The 17,535-nt window shown below is 43.7% G+C and overlaps 1 long non-coding RNA gene across 1 annotated transcript; it reads right to left on the bottom strand.

Annotated features, from left to right (window-relative positions):
• Nucleotides 1–4,863: 4,863 nt before the first annotated feature.
• On the bottom strand, nt 4,864–13,109 carry LOC134421662 (uncharacterized). Its single transcript, XR_010028652.1, has 4 exons — nt 13,005–13,109; nt 10,456–10,521; nt 9,607–9,712; nt 4,864–4,946 (listed from the first exon to the last, which is right to left on the bottom strand). It is a non-coding gene; the product is annotated as an uncharacterized LOC134421662 (long non-coding RNA).
• Between the last annotated feature and the right edge of the window lie 4,426 nt (nt 13,110–17,535).

Here is a 17,535-nt window from a genome sequence, read left to right as displayed (position 1 = left end):
GAGTCTGTATGTGTCTACATTGCAGTCAGCAGTGCAGGGCAGAGCTGGATCAAGCTTAGAGTAATTGGATCGGGGACTGAAGGTGGTTTAGTTCTGCTGGCCTGCAGCAGCACATCCAAATTTCCATTGCCTCCCACTTCTGACATAATTTTCAAACTAGGCTGTATAAGAAAAATGAAACCAAAGCCCAAACTCCCCTGTTTTACAGAAACACAGCATCAGAAAAGCAAGTGAAAACTGAAAGAGAAACTTGCCCAGGGAATGACTTGTCACGTTCTGAAAAGCAGATTACTGGAAAAGGAAAAGTTCTCTCTTCAGGAAGCCAAAATTTTGCAAAACAATATCATGTGCCATGCAAATAGTACACCCAAAACAATTGTTATTTTAAAATAACTACAATAGAAGAACAGGAACATAGGAAAAAAGGCCAGGGGGATGATCTTACTCAAGTTCAAATTGAAAGTGCCCACATGTGAGATGTTTGTTCAGAAATTCCAAGGGTTGTTTTGCTGTGCACACCCACACCAGCTGTTCATCCATGCTGCAATATGCAGTGCAGTTACAGCTGCTCTGCAAGCGAACCAAACACCTGAAGATAACAGAAACAAAAGCAATATTATGTTTTAATATCATACCAGAAGAACACAGGAATGGTTAAAGACAGCTCTAGTATACAGGACTGCTGCAATATGAAATAAATTATTTTCAAGGTTATTCTGCAGGCTGCCAGTTCTTGAAAAGACATGGCTGAGAAATTAAGTTCTCAGTACAAGGAGGCTGAAATGTTTCTGCACAGATAGCATGACAAGCATATTGAAGTGTGAGAGCTCAGGCTTATTTCCTGTATGAAGGAGAGAAAAGGAAAAAAAATACCAACGAATTCATGAGAAGAATAAAAGAGTATTGGGAAAAGCCTTGGAGATTGGCAGTTTTCCTGTTTTGAGGGAAGATACAACCTCAAAATTCACATCCCTCTCTTAGTGTTGTCAATACTTTGATTCTGGACATCAAAGGGAAGCTCGCATTCCTGCTACCCCACTGCTAGCAAGAGCAAAAACACCCACCATGCATATCTAGCCTCTAGCACAGAGCTGTGGTTGAGAATTGTGGGGGATTTGGGAACAATCACAAAACAACACAGAGTTAGCGTTTTCTGAAGACCTTTTCAGTGGTTTTAGTTGAAATTCCCTTCCAAACTGAAAGCAAGGTTTTTAAAGCTTTCAGAGTGCTAGAGAGCTCGTTCCCATCACTTTACACAATGGTCTCTTGCTTCCTGGATATACTAGCAGTTGTAATAAAGTGCAACTTATTTTCAGCCTAGTGGAAAATCAGCAAAAAATGTCTGTGACCAAGGGGATGCTGGAACAATAGGTCCTGAACAATTGTAGGAGAGAAGTAAGTGATAAAAAGTAATGACAGGAGGAATCCAAAGGCACAGACCTTGGGGAGCCAGCACTGAGCATCCCACACTCCTGGGGCGTGCAGAGCAGAAAACACTGACCCTGTCTCCCATGCATCTTCCCACAGTGATGTCCACATGACTGGCTGCCTGTAGGACAGGATGGATCTGCCTGTATGGGTGTCTCTGGGACATGAACAAGAAGCTGATGAAACAGAAATACCCAGTTTCATTTCCTGCATGTTTATCCTAGAGTCAGCGACAGGATTGATACATTCTCCAGATTATCAGTATTGGAAGGTTTATGTTTCTTGGTCTTTTCCTAGTCCTTCCTTAAAACTACATGAAGATCCCTCTCCAGACTTCTCTGGGACAGCTGAAGCTGCAGGGAATGTTTTATGATACTCCCCAAGCTGCTGTGAAGCACCGGGAGGCCCCTGGCATGGCACTGTCTGTCCCTGTGGGGGCTGGCTGTGCCCTGGCACCCGGCTCCGCTGGGCTGGGTGGGGACCGGGGCTGTCACTGCAGCCCGTGGGAAGGATGGCCATGATCTGGGCTGCCCCAAAGGGTCTTGGGGTTCCAGGTGTGTCTCTAAGATACAAGGACAACACCTATTCCTGTACTTGGAGCAAGTGGAGCAGGAGCTAACTTCATACCTGACAGTGTCCCCTCATTTATCCAAGGATGCATAGTGCTCCCTAAATAACTAATATTTTCAAGCTTCCCACTCACATCTCTTCAGAATTAAGCTCCTTTAAACTTGTTTGTGCACCACGCTGGGCAGCGGGGGCTGTCCTTGCCTGTCCCCACGGGCAGGGGGCAGCCTGTGTCCGTGTGTCTGTCCCATGCATGTCCCCATGGCAGGTGGCAGCCTGTGTCCGTGTGTCTGTCCCACGCGTGTCCCCGCGGGCAGGGGGCAGCTGTGTCCGTGTGTCTGTCCCCGCAGCAGGTGGCAGGCCTGTGTCCGTGTGTCTGTCCCACGCGTGTCCCCGCGGCAGGGGGCAGCTGTGTCCGCTCTCCTCTCTCTGGCAGAGCCGAGCCTGTCATTGTGCTGAGCCAGCTCTGGTTTTTGCATTGGATCCCCCAAACCGTGTTCCACAAGACTCAAAATGACACACGCAGTGCTGTGAAAACTCGGTGTGACAGCTTTGTGACAGTCCCCAGGAGTGAGGATGGGCACAGCCTGGCTCCCTCCAAGCAATCCTGGATCAGGCAGGGAGATCCCACGCTGCTCCCAGACCACAGCACATCGCTTGGCAGAGCTCCTTGTAAACCTAAGAGCACATGGAAAAACGGTGTCATAACAACACACACAGGCTGCAAAGTGAGCTCTCTGCAATCTGCAGCTGGCACTGCACTGAAGTACGTGCTGCACTACCTGTGCCAACACGAATGTGCATTGCCTTAGTAAATATTCACTAATAAATTAAATCAGTTGAGACTTAGACATTCACTTTGATTCTAGCGTGCACAACTGCCAAAATATAATCAAAGGTAGGTGTTGGCAATGCCTGTGAAAGCCTAGAGAAGACAGGATGGCTGTCCTAAAGTTTGGCCCTCTGAAGGGTAGTCTGTGTATCACCACAGTCAAGTGAAAAAACAACTGGTGAGGCTGAGGGAGGTGAAAGAGTGGGTGGTAACAGTTTAGAGGCTTTTTGGAGGAACTGGCTTATGAATAATACCCTTAATTACTGCAACATGCTATTGCAAATGGTCCTGTCTACTTTCTTTTCCAGGGTCATGAGTTAGCCTATCATTTTAAATAACTATACATTACATGCAGTTTTGACTTCTGTTCTAGCTACAGAAATGTTGGGAATAACCACCTCATGAAGATTTGCCAAGATTTTTTTTTTAATCTTACAGAATCTATGGCTTTTGCTTCCATCAGAAAAACTGGGACAACTATGAGTGCTTGAAGATATATAATCCTGTACGAGGAGACATCAGACAGAGGTTGCAAAGTACTCCATGTCCTGTGCTTTTTTGTTAGGTCTATTTATGTATCTTTGGGAAACAACAACTCAGCAAGGAGCTGTGCAAGGTACACAGCTCCTTTACTGAGATGTCTTTCCCAAGAAAGCACCTTCTTGTAGGAGCTTTATTCAGATCCCCCTGCAGCACTCAAAAGCTTCTCTCTGACAACAGACACACTGCTACAAGGAGCCCATACAGCAGAGAGCAGCCCATACAGATGCTATGAGGAAAGAAATGAGCAGCAATAATCAATGCCACCCAAATAATAATAACAGGTAACAGGCAGCCTTTAGGGAGCCCAGGACAAGCAGTCAGGTGAACAGTTACATTGGCAAATGCCTTCAAGGATTCCTGAGCTGTGGCCCCACTGCAAGGTCCCTGGGGTACTGACTGCAGCCCAGTTACATTTATCAGGTGGCCCAGGGAATTCACACTGCAGGGAACAGCAACATGCCTGGAAAACTCCCGGGGTTCTATGCCCTCTTATCATTGCTTGCCTTTACAACTGTAAGGTTATTAACCTGCTGTAAATGCAACTTTTTAAGGTCTCTTCTTATTTGTAAGTGAGAACAGATGAGGAAATGAATGAGCTTTAATATGGGGGCTGGAAACAAGATAAAAGATCTGTTCTGTGTAAGTCAACAGTCTTTCAGAGACCAGTTTCATTCTCCCTCGTCCAGAGACATTCCTACACAATCCCAATAAAATGCACAGATCTTCCAAGAACTGCTGTTTTCAACATCCCCTAACTCATCCAGCTATAAACCAGCCACCAACAAAATAGCCAAAAACATTTCTCAAAAAGAAATACTGTTTTCCTACTTTTTTATCTCAGCTGTGGATGTGTTTCAAAGAAAGATAGTCATGTATAGATTGTTTCCCTGAAGTGCAGGAAATGGTTCTTCCAAATGTAACTAATTCAAATTAAATCAATACATTATGTTTGGACAGCAACCAGCTGCAGAAAATTTCAGCAAAGCAAGTGTTAGAGGCTGTAAGTAGTTCAAAATAGGACCTCAAGTGCAGTCCTGTTCTACTTGGTTTCAAGTTAGCTCTTAGGATTGAAGAGACTATTATCACTAGAAAGCAAGCAGAATTTTTCTTTTCTAGGCAGCATTCCACCTGAGGTTTTAATCAGCCATCAGCTTACACTCGCTACTTAACAAATCTAGGCAGACTTGCAGAAAACCTCAGTATGGGAAAGTCCACAGGGCCATCCATGACAGAGTCAAAAAGCAGAGCGAATTTTTAAAACCAAAATCTACTAGAACAGGACTCTTGGAACTAAAGGCATAACTTAAAATGCAATGATGCCTACCTTTTCGGTGTCTTGACACATTATCAAGCAAAGAAATGCAAGTTCTTCCTCCTTCTTCTGCTCTAACCTCACATTTATTGGCGCTGGACATGTGAACACTGACATGAGCTGTAGCAGCACTTGGCTGGAAAATCTTCTGTGCTCTGGAGCAGAAAATTGCAGGCAAGTCCCCCACCTTCCAGAGGTAAGTCTGGGCCATTTGAGGACATCTCTTTCCTCATTACTCTTGTTGAGGCTGTTCCACTGTGTGTACTGAAATATTCATTGCTGAGTAAGTTTGAGATGGATTCTCTCTGTTCCAGGGTACCCTAAATGATCAGGTCAGCCACACTGGCTATCAGGTGGCCACTTGGCACAGGAAAGGCAGCCAAGGAATTGTCATTTATAAACCCAGCAAATGCTCAGGGGCTCAGCACTGAGACCTCATTTGTTGACACTGGCATCTACTGAGACATTAAGTACCTGAGATTTTCTGTGGAACTGTTTTGGGTTAGATTGCAGGAGTTAGCAAGAATAAAAGACATGCTATGAAGGCCGTGTTACACTGTAAAGTTTCTTACTTGGTCACACTACACTGTCCTTTGGGATTTTTCTTTTGTATTGTTCTTTTTTCCTAATAAGGTGTCTGGGACTTTCTTCTTTGAGAACACAGTTCTGTTCAAAATATCAAACAGGAAATTAGGTCTTCCAGCTAAGGTGAAACCCAGGAATTTTTCCTGTTGAACAATGGACTCCAGAGAGAGTTCCTATTTAGATAAGAAAGGGCTGGAAATTCCAGCCATCTTAAAATAGATGAACAAAAGTCCTTCTACTCCAAAAGCTACTAGTACTTTCTGAGACTTAAGGTCATTTATGTCACTCCTTTACCCTGCTGGTCCTTTGCCCTGAAGAAGGATTAACTAGATGTTTTGGTCCTATCTCAGAGATGGAGATTCCAAAACTCCTCATATTGATATTTCTCAACTTCTACTCTTCACAACTATGTCTTAATATCAAAATGAACTCCTAGTATATTTCCAGCCCTGCCATACTCACCACAACATGCAGAAGAGATGGTTGCCACCCTTTCAACACCAGCCCTTTGCATATTTGAACATGATTGCCATGCTTTTTGGCTTTCCTATTTGTTTTTTCTTGCACCTTTAGTTTACACAGCACTAGTCTTCCCAGCATTTCTTTGAGGGGTGTGTCTTGTATCACAATGACAAGCACACAAAAATGAAAGGAACATTGTTTTTCTCCTTTTTTTGCATGATGACATTAGCAGGATAAAGCAGGCTAATTCAGTTACCCTTGAATTTCCCTATGGTTGACTCTGAAACTTGCTGATTAGTCTCCAAAGCAAAAGTGTACTTTTAGATGTATACATTATTTGTACAATTGAACAAGCAGGGACTCCTGACTTTCCCTCACATGGCAGTAGATATGCTTAGGGATATACAATATCCAATTCAGGATTCTTTTCAAAAATCTTACACTCAGTTATTTCAGTCTAATTCTGCTACAGCTCCTGTATTCATTGCCACCCCAGAAAAAGAAGCAGAAATGATGCAGTTAGTGTTCTAATGCTCAAATACTTGGCAAAAATATAACATCTGAAATTAATTTCCTTGGCTCATAACTTGCAGGCATGCTTTTCAAGTGTGAATGTATTTTACACAGGACCAAGTTTGCTGTCACAACCAGATCTTGGCTTAGCCTGGCTCTTTTTCACATCTCCTCTGGGAGAAGTCCCGTGGAGTTGGGCTCTGTATGAAAACATTGGAGATTACTATGCTTTGGACTTCATTTCCAGAGGAAGCACTGCTTTCATCAGGATGAAGTCTGTATTCACCTAACTTAGAGAAATAATCTCAAAGAACTCTGTATCTGCTTCCTTTATTCTGCTGTCATTCTAAGGGTCTGCTAAGGAATTCTCTTTTCTGCCTCATCCTGATTGTAAGAAGGCCACAAGTATGCAGTTTGTTTCTTTAAATGGATGATTTTCTGTTACTTTGTCAGGATATAAAAACATTCCTTAACTTTCTAAGGAACCATTAAATCTCTGGAAATATTAAGAGTTATCAGATCAGAATTACAAGAAAAATAACATTTTATGCTAACCAGAGATCATTAACCCCTGCCCTTTGCCATCATAGCTTTGCTGCTTTACCCATCTTTTCACTATTTAGTTACAAGATACAGCCAGACCAGTACCAGGAATTGCGACCAGTCAAAAATTAGCTTTCCTGGAATTAGTCTTTAAAATTTAATTTCAACATAACTCTTATGCCCTTTACTACTGCAGCTCTTTCTGAATCATTGCAATGGCCTTTCTGAATCATTATAATTAATCAGCTCCTTCCCTGCTGCTGGGACATTGCAGGCAGCCAAAGAAGGTGCTGACTTTTCAGATGTGACCCTTGGTGTGCTTGTTCAGAGAAGGTTTTAGGATGTGTATAGATAAGAACTTCATTAAGAACACTGCTCAGTGCCAGAGGAAACTCCTTTTAAAGTACCTTATCACTAAAATAAGTTCTGAAATTAAATTAGATAACTGGATATCAGTAATACTAAATGCATTAAACCAAGCAAGGCAAATAGGTACTTCTGTCCCAAATTCAAAGGCATTACTTTATACATAAATGTATAATTGGTTGTGAGAACACATGCAATAATTTAGATGAACAAAACACTGAAGAATACTGAGAAACAGGCATCATGTACTCTAAATCTCACATATCCATGTGTCCTGCATGCTATTCATTACTGGTGGGCTTCCTTTCATGCCAGGGGTTGTCAGCATCTTTAGTGTCCATATCACACAGCTAATATCCTACAGATGTAATTATTTTGTTCACTGTATCCATCACTACCCTGGAGAAGACTCCTTGTCAGATGACAATGCTGAACCAGTTTATGACCAGTATAACTTTGGATTCCAGATAATCTTTGGAGCTCAAGCCCAGGCAGACATCCAATCCTCCCTTTGGATCTACATCCCTGGAGATGCTCCTTGACTTACCAGCCTGGGGGGAAACTCTGCGACCCAAGCTGTGCACAGGCTCCTTTGGCACCTTTCCCTACACAAGCAGTCAGACTTGCTACATTCAGATGAAGTGAGAAGGAAAAGGAAAAGAAATACAGAAAATGTTTAACAGAAAGCCCATCTGAACGCAAATAAAGTAAACAGCATGTGCCACAGCAACAGACAAATGTTTGGAAGAACACAGTGCTAGAGGGCTGCCAGCGGTCACTCAGCTGAAACAGCTCCGGGGACTGGGACATCAGTCACAATGTTTACCAGAAGCCAAAACATAGGCCAGCTCAGCAAGTCAAACAAGCACTGAACACAGCCAGCACCCAAAAAATCATTCTGAGGCCTCTCAGGTTTGTTGCAGTTTGAGATATGGTGGCATCTGACAGAAGTTCATCTCAGCAGCCTCTCTGCCCTCCCACTAACCTGCCAAAGCTCTGTATTTGTAGCAGCATTTGAATACCCATGTTAAAATACATGGAGCACTACTTGCAAATGCACTATAATTGAAGACATATAGATGTGTCATATTCTGTCCTTTACATGCAATCTTTTTGGTGGCTGCAGTAGTACAGATGTTCAGAATATTAGCAACAGATGTCAAAACTCACTTTCTTCTTTTAAAAATCTGATTTTCTTCTTCTATCTGCACATGTTACATTTAGGTGTGTCAGATAAAAAGCTACTGGCACCTCCAGAATGAAATCAGCAAAGACAACGGTTCATCACAGAGGCCACCATCTCCCCTGGTACCACAACACCAAGTTAATGCCTTCCTGCCTCCCCCAGGAAGGGATCAGCAGCACTGCTGGCAGCCAGCAGGTTTCTCTGTGGGTATTCTGAATTGCTTTATCACAGGGCAGATACAGGATAGTCTATAGGGAGACAGCCCAAATAAATAGGAAGAGCTGTAAATACATGGTAGGAACCCAACAGGCAATCAGAGCTGATTGCATATGGGATGCACACAGGAACCTAAGATGACGCAGGAAAAGACATTGCAGGAAACCAGGCTGAGAAGAAGACAGACATGGTGATATGGAGACTGCATGGGAAGAAAAACATAGGTAAATAGGTAAATTATTTCTATTTTAAAAAAGGAACTGTAAGTAAAAGGAAGAAGATCAGGGATGCTACCAAAGCACAAACCAATATGTCTTATGGCTGCCTGTTTATTTGTTTGGCATTTTTCTGCCTTGGCCTGACCAGTGTCAATATAAGGTGTGTCCCATGCCACTGCTGTAGGCAACACACCTAAACAACTAATTTTGTTATGTAGCTACAGTCGAAGAAAGAGTTTCCTTGGCACTAATCAAGCCTAGGCCTATTAGAATAATCCCTTGGAAATTAATAGATTTAATTTTCTTTGCCTTTAGATGGCTGACATAACTCATTCTTTTCTGTACAATTATTTTTTAACTTCTACCAGTCTAAGTTGTACTGGAATTGCAAGAGGATGATGTCTCCTTACCACAGGACTCAGACCACACTTTCCAGACAGCTGCTCTGGAAGGCTCTCTGTCACATTGTGCAATGGTTGCAGAAACTTTCAGTTCCATCCGTGTGTGGAAAGAATCGAAATAGAGAACTGAAGAAGAGTTGAGTTTTGAGACGTGTAGGAAAAAGCCCAGACCAAGGGATATGATGTGCTGCATAATGATACATCACAGAAAAAAAAATAATTCCTATTACCTAATATGCAGGAAGAAAGGAAAAGGAACTATAACATGTATGAGCTCAATACTCAATGAGCTGTTACTCCAAAATAATTCTGGGACCTATATTTAAATACAAGGATATACTTGGCTTCTGCTTTTATTAACTGGATAAATGTCAATATTCAGTTTTGCCATTTTCAAGTTTAAAAAAGCAAAACAACATAAATATTTTACTTACTTTCAGGAAGCTAGATTGTTTCAACAGCTGCAGCCATCCCACATCAAGTGCAAGATAAAACTTTTGCATGACAAACAATGGGACAGTGGCTTCACATAGCCTCCATCTGCAAAAAAATGGTTTTCCTCCTTCACTGTTAAATGAAGGTGTCAAAAAATAATAGCCAAACTGCATAAATGGCCATCAACATTTTATCCCATCTATCACCTACCTAGTCTTAAACCTCTTAAAGTTATCTCTTGGGTTGTACTTGAATTTCAGCCGTGGCCTTGAGCATCTCCAATGTTGAGGACCAGAAATACGCCAGAATCTCTCAATTTTTTGGTCAACCTATTTCCACAAAAAGAATGGATCTGCTGCTATTGCAAAAGAAAAAAAAAAGTTTTTGCTGCATGCACACAAACTGGGTGTGCAATGCACAGACTGTCAGTGTGGTGCTCCTTGAAAGCAGTGGAGCTATGCTCAGGCATGGCACAACCCCTCAGTGCAGTGTGTGCACGTTTGGGGAGGACACCAGCAAGGAACGGGTTGCCACTGCCAGAACACTTTGTGCAAGCTACTGCCAGCCACCTTCTTCCTCAGGAATAACCTGAGAGCACACTGGGACTGAGCCAAAAAATTGCTCTGGCAAGAGGAATAGCTTGTACCTGGACACCTTGAGCCCCTCAGCCCCTCCTATCTGATATTTGCCCATCCTTTTCCAGCTTGGAAACCACCCCATGCACTCCAGGATGACAGGCAAAGAAACAGCTCCCAGCTTTGTTCCCATAACCCACTAATTATTCCTGGAGCAAACAGGAAGAAAAACATTGGAGACTTTGCCTGGTCTTGAGGGCATCTGCTTCTCACCTGGCAGAGGTGCATTCTTGCCAAGGATCCTGTTCTGCACAGAAACTTTCCACAGGCAAAACTGACCTGGAAGAAGAGGAATTTTATCAATCTTTCCTTGAGTTCTTCATTTTCTCTCCTGTGTCCCAGGGTATGTTCTAGGACAGTGACAGGGACAGAAGACCTGTGGGCTTTGTAGAAGTGTGTTTTCTTCCAAACCCACAGCTCTTCTGTCCTAAATAGCAGCAGGGATCAGAAATCCCGCCTTTCAGGACACATTTATTACAGGACTTGACTCCTATCATGGCATCCACTCTTACCAAGGGGAATAGACCATATTTCAAGCAGAATTTCTAGATATTTGCTTTTCCACTGTGGCAAACCTAGGGTGTCTCTTTGCTGTCTTCCCCTAGGGAAAAGCAGTGACCATCTGTGCCTGGTAAATTCACCATGACGTACATCACAATGTATCTCCCAATAAAACACTTCAAAAAAGAGCTTATTCCCAGTCCTGCTGTCCAGATTGTGTTTGCTGGGGAAGAAAAAATAGGCTGTTTCCACAGTGTCAGAATGGTTTTGTTTCCTGCCTTCTTCATTCAGACCTCTTAAGACTGCTTCACTAAGTAGGAACAACAAGGCTAACACCAGTGAGAAGAAACAAAGAAATATCCAGGATATGCCTGAAGCAGCTGAAGTTTGAACAGCAACAACTGAAACATGGACAGAGAAAGCATGTTGGGATCAGAGATGGGGAGAAAATGAGTTGAGGGAACAGCAAAAGCTGCCTGATTGTGTCATGTTTCTGTGTCAGTAGCTAACAGAGGTGTTGTAGAAAGGGATGTGCCACTGCAGGAAAGAGAATCAGTAATATTCCTTGACAGAAACAATTCCAGAGTTTGTGGACCTCTTTGCCATTCTGATGAACAGTCCCAGGATGCTCTGTGTTCTCATTTTGCCCACAAGATGCAGAGTGTTCACCCATTAAGCCGCAGCACCAGACATGTTTATTCTGCTTTCATTATTATTTCATGACAGGGGAAGATAAGGATCTCAGCCCAAGCTCCTCCACTGCTCATCTGACCCAGCTCATCTTCCTCTTCCTTAAAAGATTCAAGAACAATCTTCTGCTTCTGTCCTTTAAAAAACCCAACATCTGGTCAGTCTAACCAGAGCTAGCTAAGTCCTTCCATCTTCCTACACCACCACTTCTCACTTCCCTTCCTGTAGCAAGGTTTTATAATTGTCTCTGCTCCATGGTGCTGGTGGTAAGGCTCATCTGCCCCCAGATATTGCAATTGATATGACCAAAAGGGAACAAGAAGAACATGTCTCACATGGAAGCAGTGAAAGAAAATCTCGTGATCTGCGTCTTCCTCTGAACTAGGCTCAGCACAGTGCCTGCAGCTTCCAGAGTGTTTACATGGAAGTGGTTTGGTTTTGGCTGGCTGCTTACTTGCCATTCTCTATCTCTGCTTGTCTGTTTTCTCCACTCTATATTCTCATCCTAAGCAAAAGTCTTATTGTAGTGGTGAGAAAATCCTGTTCTGGCCACTATAAAAACCACGCATGTGCTGCAACCCCTTCCCCCCTAGTCTGGGCTCTCTTAAAGTCAGGTGCAAATATGAATATTAGCACTGGGTGTAAGTGCCATCTCAGTGGTACAGGAAGTTATTTTTTTGGTTTGCTTTTGTTTGGTTGGTTTGTCTTTTTTTTAACTGACCTTGCATGAGGACATTCAAAACCAGGGAACATTTGCTTTACTTCCTCCCATCACATGCCAAGCAAGATTTCTTATTTCATTTCCCTGCAGGGTGTGTCAGCTCCCTGCCCCAGGACTCTGTGCACCTGGAGATGACACCAAGCCCCCAGCAGGGCTGGAGGGCACTGGCACCAGCCTGGCACGGCCACATCTAGACAGCTCTGGCCCAGTGACTCAGGAAGGAGCTGCCAACAGAACTGATGCCATTTCTGAGTCCCTCTGGCTTTTCCTTGCCCTCCCACCAAAAACTGGGGTACCGACATCTCCCCAAGGTCACTGACAGAAGCTCTGTGCCTCAAAGCAGTTTCTCACCTCACAGACCCAGAGGGACTGTGGCTGCCAGTGGGGCAGGGGACCTACACCTGTACAGACAGAACAACAAAACTGTGTAGAAAAAATCCCCACCAAATTTGGAAACTACAGAAGCAAATACTTATATCCTACCTCAGAGACTCAAGAAGAATGTCTGCTTGCATATTACAGCCAAAATGTTTCATCGACTAATGTGGCAATTCATCTTCTGTGCTACTTTTTTCTCATAAGAGGAAAATCTCAAGAGAATTATAAACAGTCTCTGAGGGAGGGGGAAATTAGACCATGTAAACAAAAAGCCAGAACAAAATCCTTGTTACAAAGTTCCATCCAAAACTCTGTGTCTGGCTATTGCTAATAGGAAAACTATTTGAACATTTGGTCAATGTCGGGGGGTCAGTCAGTCAGCAGAGGTTACTGAGGAACTTTGTCACGGCAAATTAATAGCTTCAAATGGAAACATGACTGGAAATTACAATTTTATCTCAAATAAAATCACCTGACCAGGAAGTCTCATCAGAAATAAAAGTGTTCTGCACTCTGTAACAGCCAGCCAGGCGAGTCTCATCTTGCATACACTGAGCTCAGTCGGAGCAGTTCCAGTAGGATCCCTAAAAGCAGAAGTAGATCAAGTCTACCTCAACTAATTACAATTAAAAATAAAACCTTTTTAATGATGAATCCATGACTAGGATGCATTAAATTATACTAATTTTCAAAAAAAAAAAAACATTCAAAAGCCTGTAGAAAACAAATTTTTATCTCCCCTCATCAAAACAAAAAGAATTTCCAGATTGGCATCAGTGGAGGATTCCCTTGGTGCTGACTGCGTGGAGCATAGCTGTAGGGTAGAGAAGTCAATTTGCACAGGAGACAATACCACGAAATGCCCAGGTTTACTTCAGAACCATAAATCAGTCACCACTTGCATAAACACCCAATTTTACTGAGTTACTGACAAGTCTCTTCCAGCTCCCAGAAGAAGTGCCTGGGGCTGACACAGCCCACAGCTCGCTGAGCCTTAACTTCTGCACTGCACCCCTGAGAGGCACAGCCCAGAACTTCACCTTTAGACCTTCCTGCAGCTGGAAACACTCCTGCAGGTAACAGGGTGCCCATACTTGGCAAGGGCCTTAAACTTGCATACTTTTCTTTTCAAAATTCTGCCTCAGCAAGTTGCTCTGGACATAACATTCAAATCATAAAAAGAGCCACAAGCATTTATCTTCAAAGATCCCCTTAATACCATCTAACTTAGCTGGCAACAACATCAATGTTACATAAGGATGATAAAAGTGCCTATTTGCCAACAGGAAATTCATTAGGCATTAATTATTGTTCTGGCACCGAAAGAGGAAACTTCTCAATTTCCATTCAGCCACTCCAAAGAGAAACTGCCCGTGGTCTTGGCAGGTGCTGCCCCTGGTCCATGGAGCTCTTCATGGATCTGGTGTGCATATAAATGAATATTTACAAGACAAGGAAGTATAGACTGTGTGGCAGAGAAGCAAACAGATACTGCTATGTCCCTCAAAAGATTTGTGGACTAATAAACAATTTCTACATATCACATTGCCTTTTCAATTGCTGCCATCAGAAAACTTCTAATAAGTGCTTAATTTTTACTAATCTCATGTAAGTTAAGCAACAAAAAGGATAGGAACCAGTTATTAAGACAAGACAATAGAGTTCTATGGATTCAGAGTTGTCCCAGGGGTTAGGCTAGAGTTATATAAAAGGATGTAGTTTGGCTTTTTCCACTTTACCCAAATTAAATCCAGCCAGATACTGGCAACATACTGTTTAATCTCAAAGGAAAACACCAGGAATTAAAGAAGAACAGACATTCAGAATGACTGTGCTTACAGTGCTCCTGAAGGAACTGATCTTGTAGCTGCATTCCCAAGGCAAGGGCTTCTGGGGTTGAAGAAATTCCATGAAGTGACCTTTAGATTCTTTATTTCTGGAGAGATATAGAGAGAAAAGTCAGCAGACTCTTCCAACACCATCTTTCCTCTTCTTTCTAGCAACAAAGGTTTAAGGGCTCCTGCTCTCCTGCAGATGAGGGCTCTGCAGTACTTTGAGGCCTCCCCAGAAGCAGAATGACAGAGTGCTCAATGCTGTTTTTGTGGCTGGGGCACCTGCTCAGGAGGTTCATGGCATAGACAACCGAGCCATTGCCACAGGCAGGCAGCTCCCAGAGGCCACTGCCTGCCTTGGATGAGGAAAGGTGTGCCTGGCAGGCTGGGCAGGGACTGGAGAATCCCCCAGCACCCTTCCCTCTGCTCTACTCTGCCTCCCTTCCCTGCCATCCCAGGGCATGAGACAGCCACTTCCAACCCAGCTTCCCTGAGACCACTCTGACCCTGTGTGGAAGTCAGTCATGCTCCTCCTCCTTTTCCCAATGGCTTTACCAGCTCTGCCCAATCTCAAGCAAATCTGAGAACAGGATACCAGCCACAGAAAACATGTTCTCCAGCTTGCAGATAAACAGATAAGGAGGATACAGACTTTATAGTGAAGAAAGAGTGGAGATGCCACCTAGATTAAACACTGAGGAATCCAGGCACAAGCCACGACTGCACAAGAGCAGCACAGCATTAACTCTGTGCTTGTGCAACCCTCTGTCAGTCATGCCTGCAGGAACACTCAATCTAGGGAAAGTGGGGATGTCATCAGCATAGGAAGTCAAAATTAGTTCTTAACTGCACTGTGTTTTCACACCTGGAGAACCTTGCCGACCTTGAGACTGTCATGCCACCATCAGGTTTGCTTGAAGGCAGCCAGAGGCTGCTTGTGACATTCATGGGAAATGGAAACAAGTGGGTAGCTGACAACTGTATTAGTCACTAGCTTAAATCTGTTTAGACAAAGATTACCAAAATATAAAAGAGTAATTGGCAAAAAATAAAGCTGCTTCTATAAGTGTTTACTTATGAAGCAGCTCCCATAAACACAGAACTTTCTCAAACCTGAACACAATGGAGATAATTTCATTCTCAAGGCAGCATAAGTGGTTATGCAAGCAAAGATTTTTCAAGAGTTCTCTATTTTAAACATGACAGCATTAGAGAAAGACTTAGGGAAAAACTAATACAAGATTAGAGAAATCTTGGATTGCACTCTATAGAAAATTTCTGTTTGTAAGACTTCCGTCTTCCTCTCCATTTTCTGCTCTACCATTCAATAACTTATCAAACATAAAATCAGTTCTTTTGTGCCTGTAAAGCATTCTCTGTGAAGGAGAAATATGAATATAATGATGTAGTAGTAGAAACAGAAAAGCATTGTGCTTATCCAGCAGTGTGGTTATGGCACAGCCTTTCTGGCATCTGCAGGAAAAATCATATTTTGATTATGGTTTTGTTACACAAAAATTATGAAGCAATACTGCCTTAGTGCCTGCTAGCTATTTAATTCTGGCACACTGACCTTCCCCATCACGCCACACCATGGAATCAAGGAAGAGATCTGACTTTATAAAATAAACCAAAGATGACCATTTCCCTTCATTTCCCTCAGCATTATTTTCTCAGGGCAGACCACTTCCTGAGGCAGCTCACAGGAAAGCTGGGCAAACCCTTGCACCAGTGCTCTTGAAAGAGCAGCAGCATGCCACAGGTGCCTGGAGCTGGAGCAAGAACAGCTTTGCTGATGCGACATTTCGGACTTCCTGCTGTAAATCTTCATCTTCTGGCTGGGCCACATGCAAAACCCAGCTGGGGGTTGCCAGGCTGGGCTTGCCACAGGCAGATGAAACAAGCTGATCCTTTCTAGAAACCTCCCAGCACATCCAACAGTTGTGCCTGTTTGCAGGGGTGCTGCAGGATTTAGGGTGCCATGTGCTGCCCATGGGACATGGGGTACTCTCCATGCACTTCCATCCAGCCCTTCTCTCTCTCTGGTGCCTTCTGCTCTGCTTTAAACAGGGGTTTATGCCCAATGCTTCAATTTCAAATTTTCAACCAGTTTCTACAGATCACAACCTGATCTTGCCCTCAGATTTCATCTTCAGCTGTGATTTTATGAGTTACTCTCCTCAGCCCCTCTCCACCCCCTTGTTTTGTGTCTGGCACACTGTGTGACAGCTCCACATCCTATCCTGCTGCTGGATCTCATCCCACACCATAGGCTCTGCTTGAGGAGCTGACAGGCCTGGGAGCATTCCCAGGACACCTCATGATGGCTGGGGGCTCAGGAGATGCCATGTCACACAGGTGGCTTCGTGTGTGCCCCAGAGGGGCTGGCAGGGAGCACAGCCCAGGGTGGGCTTGGCTTGCAGGACAGCCAGAGGCAGCAGCACTGAGGGGAAGGAGTCTTGCCCATGCTCCTGGGAGTTTATCCATGTCCTGAGCAGGACTGTCCTGTTTCTGACAGCAGGACCCAAGAACTCAGCAGGTGGTGCTTTCCTGCACTCAGGAATAGCTTGTCTTCCTAGGAGAACCAGAAAGGACTTATGGGGGAGAACAGAGAAGAAAGAAGAAATCTCTCATAAAAACAGAACTCTTGGGAGTCAGAATAACCTCAGCTTCCCAGCAGTTCTAGGACATAATTGAAGGGCATTCTAAGGTTCTACCTGGCTAGTAAAGAGCTTGTCCTGCCCACCTATTTTAAGCTTCTCATTACTTTTTAGCTTTATAGCTGGGAAGAACTCACACAAATTGCTGCTGCTCCCACCTCCTACCCTGCTGGTAGGAGAAAATGACAGGTTTGATTTCTCATTTTTGGAGTACTGACACCCTCAGATAAAGCTGGACAAGCACTAGTGGCTTATAGTGGCTTATCTATAGCCCCAGATCCCAGACACACAGAATTGACTGGAGGCACTTTCTTGGACCATGATGTGACTGCCATGAATCAGAACCACACAAGTGCCCCGGGGTCTTGCACAAAAGCATCCCATGGAAGCAGTACAGACAGACAGACCATGCTGGAGGCTGATGCAGTGATAAACTCACCGCTGGAGCAGTCACATCTTCACCTCTCCAAGACCTGTACTTATCTCTGCTCCATGCACCCAACCCCTCCAG

This window comes from Melospiza melodia, chromosome 9 (assembly GCF_035770615.1).
Source record: "Melospiza melodia melodia isolate bMelMel2 chromosome 9, bMelMel2.pri, whole genome shotgun sequence".
NCBI classification, from domain to species: domain Eukaryota; kingdom Metazoa; phylum Chordata; class Aves; order Passeriformes; family Passerellidae; genus Melospiza; species Melospiza melodia.
The sequence above is the reverse complement of the archived record's forward strand: the minus strand, read 5'-3'. Positions and strand labels throughout refer to the sequence as shown.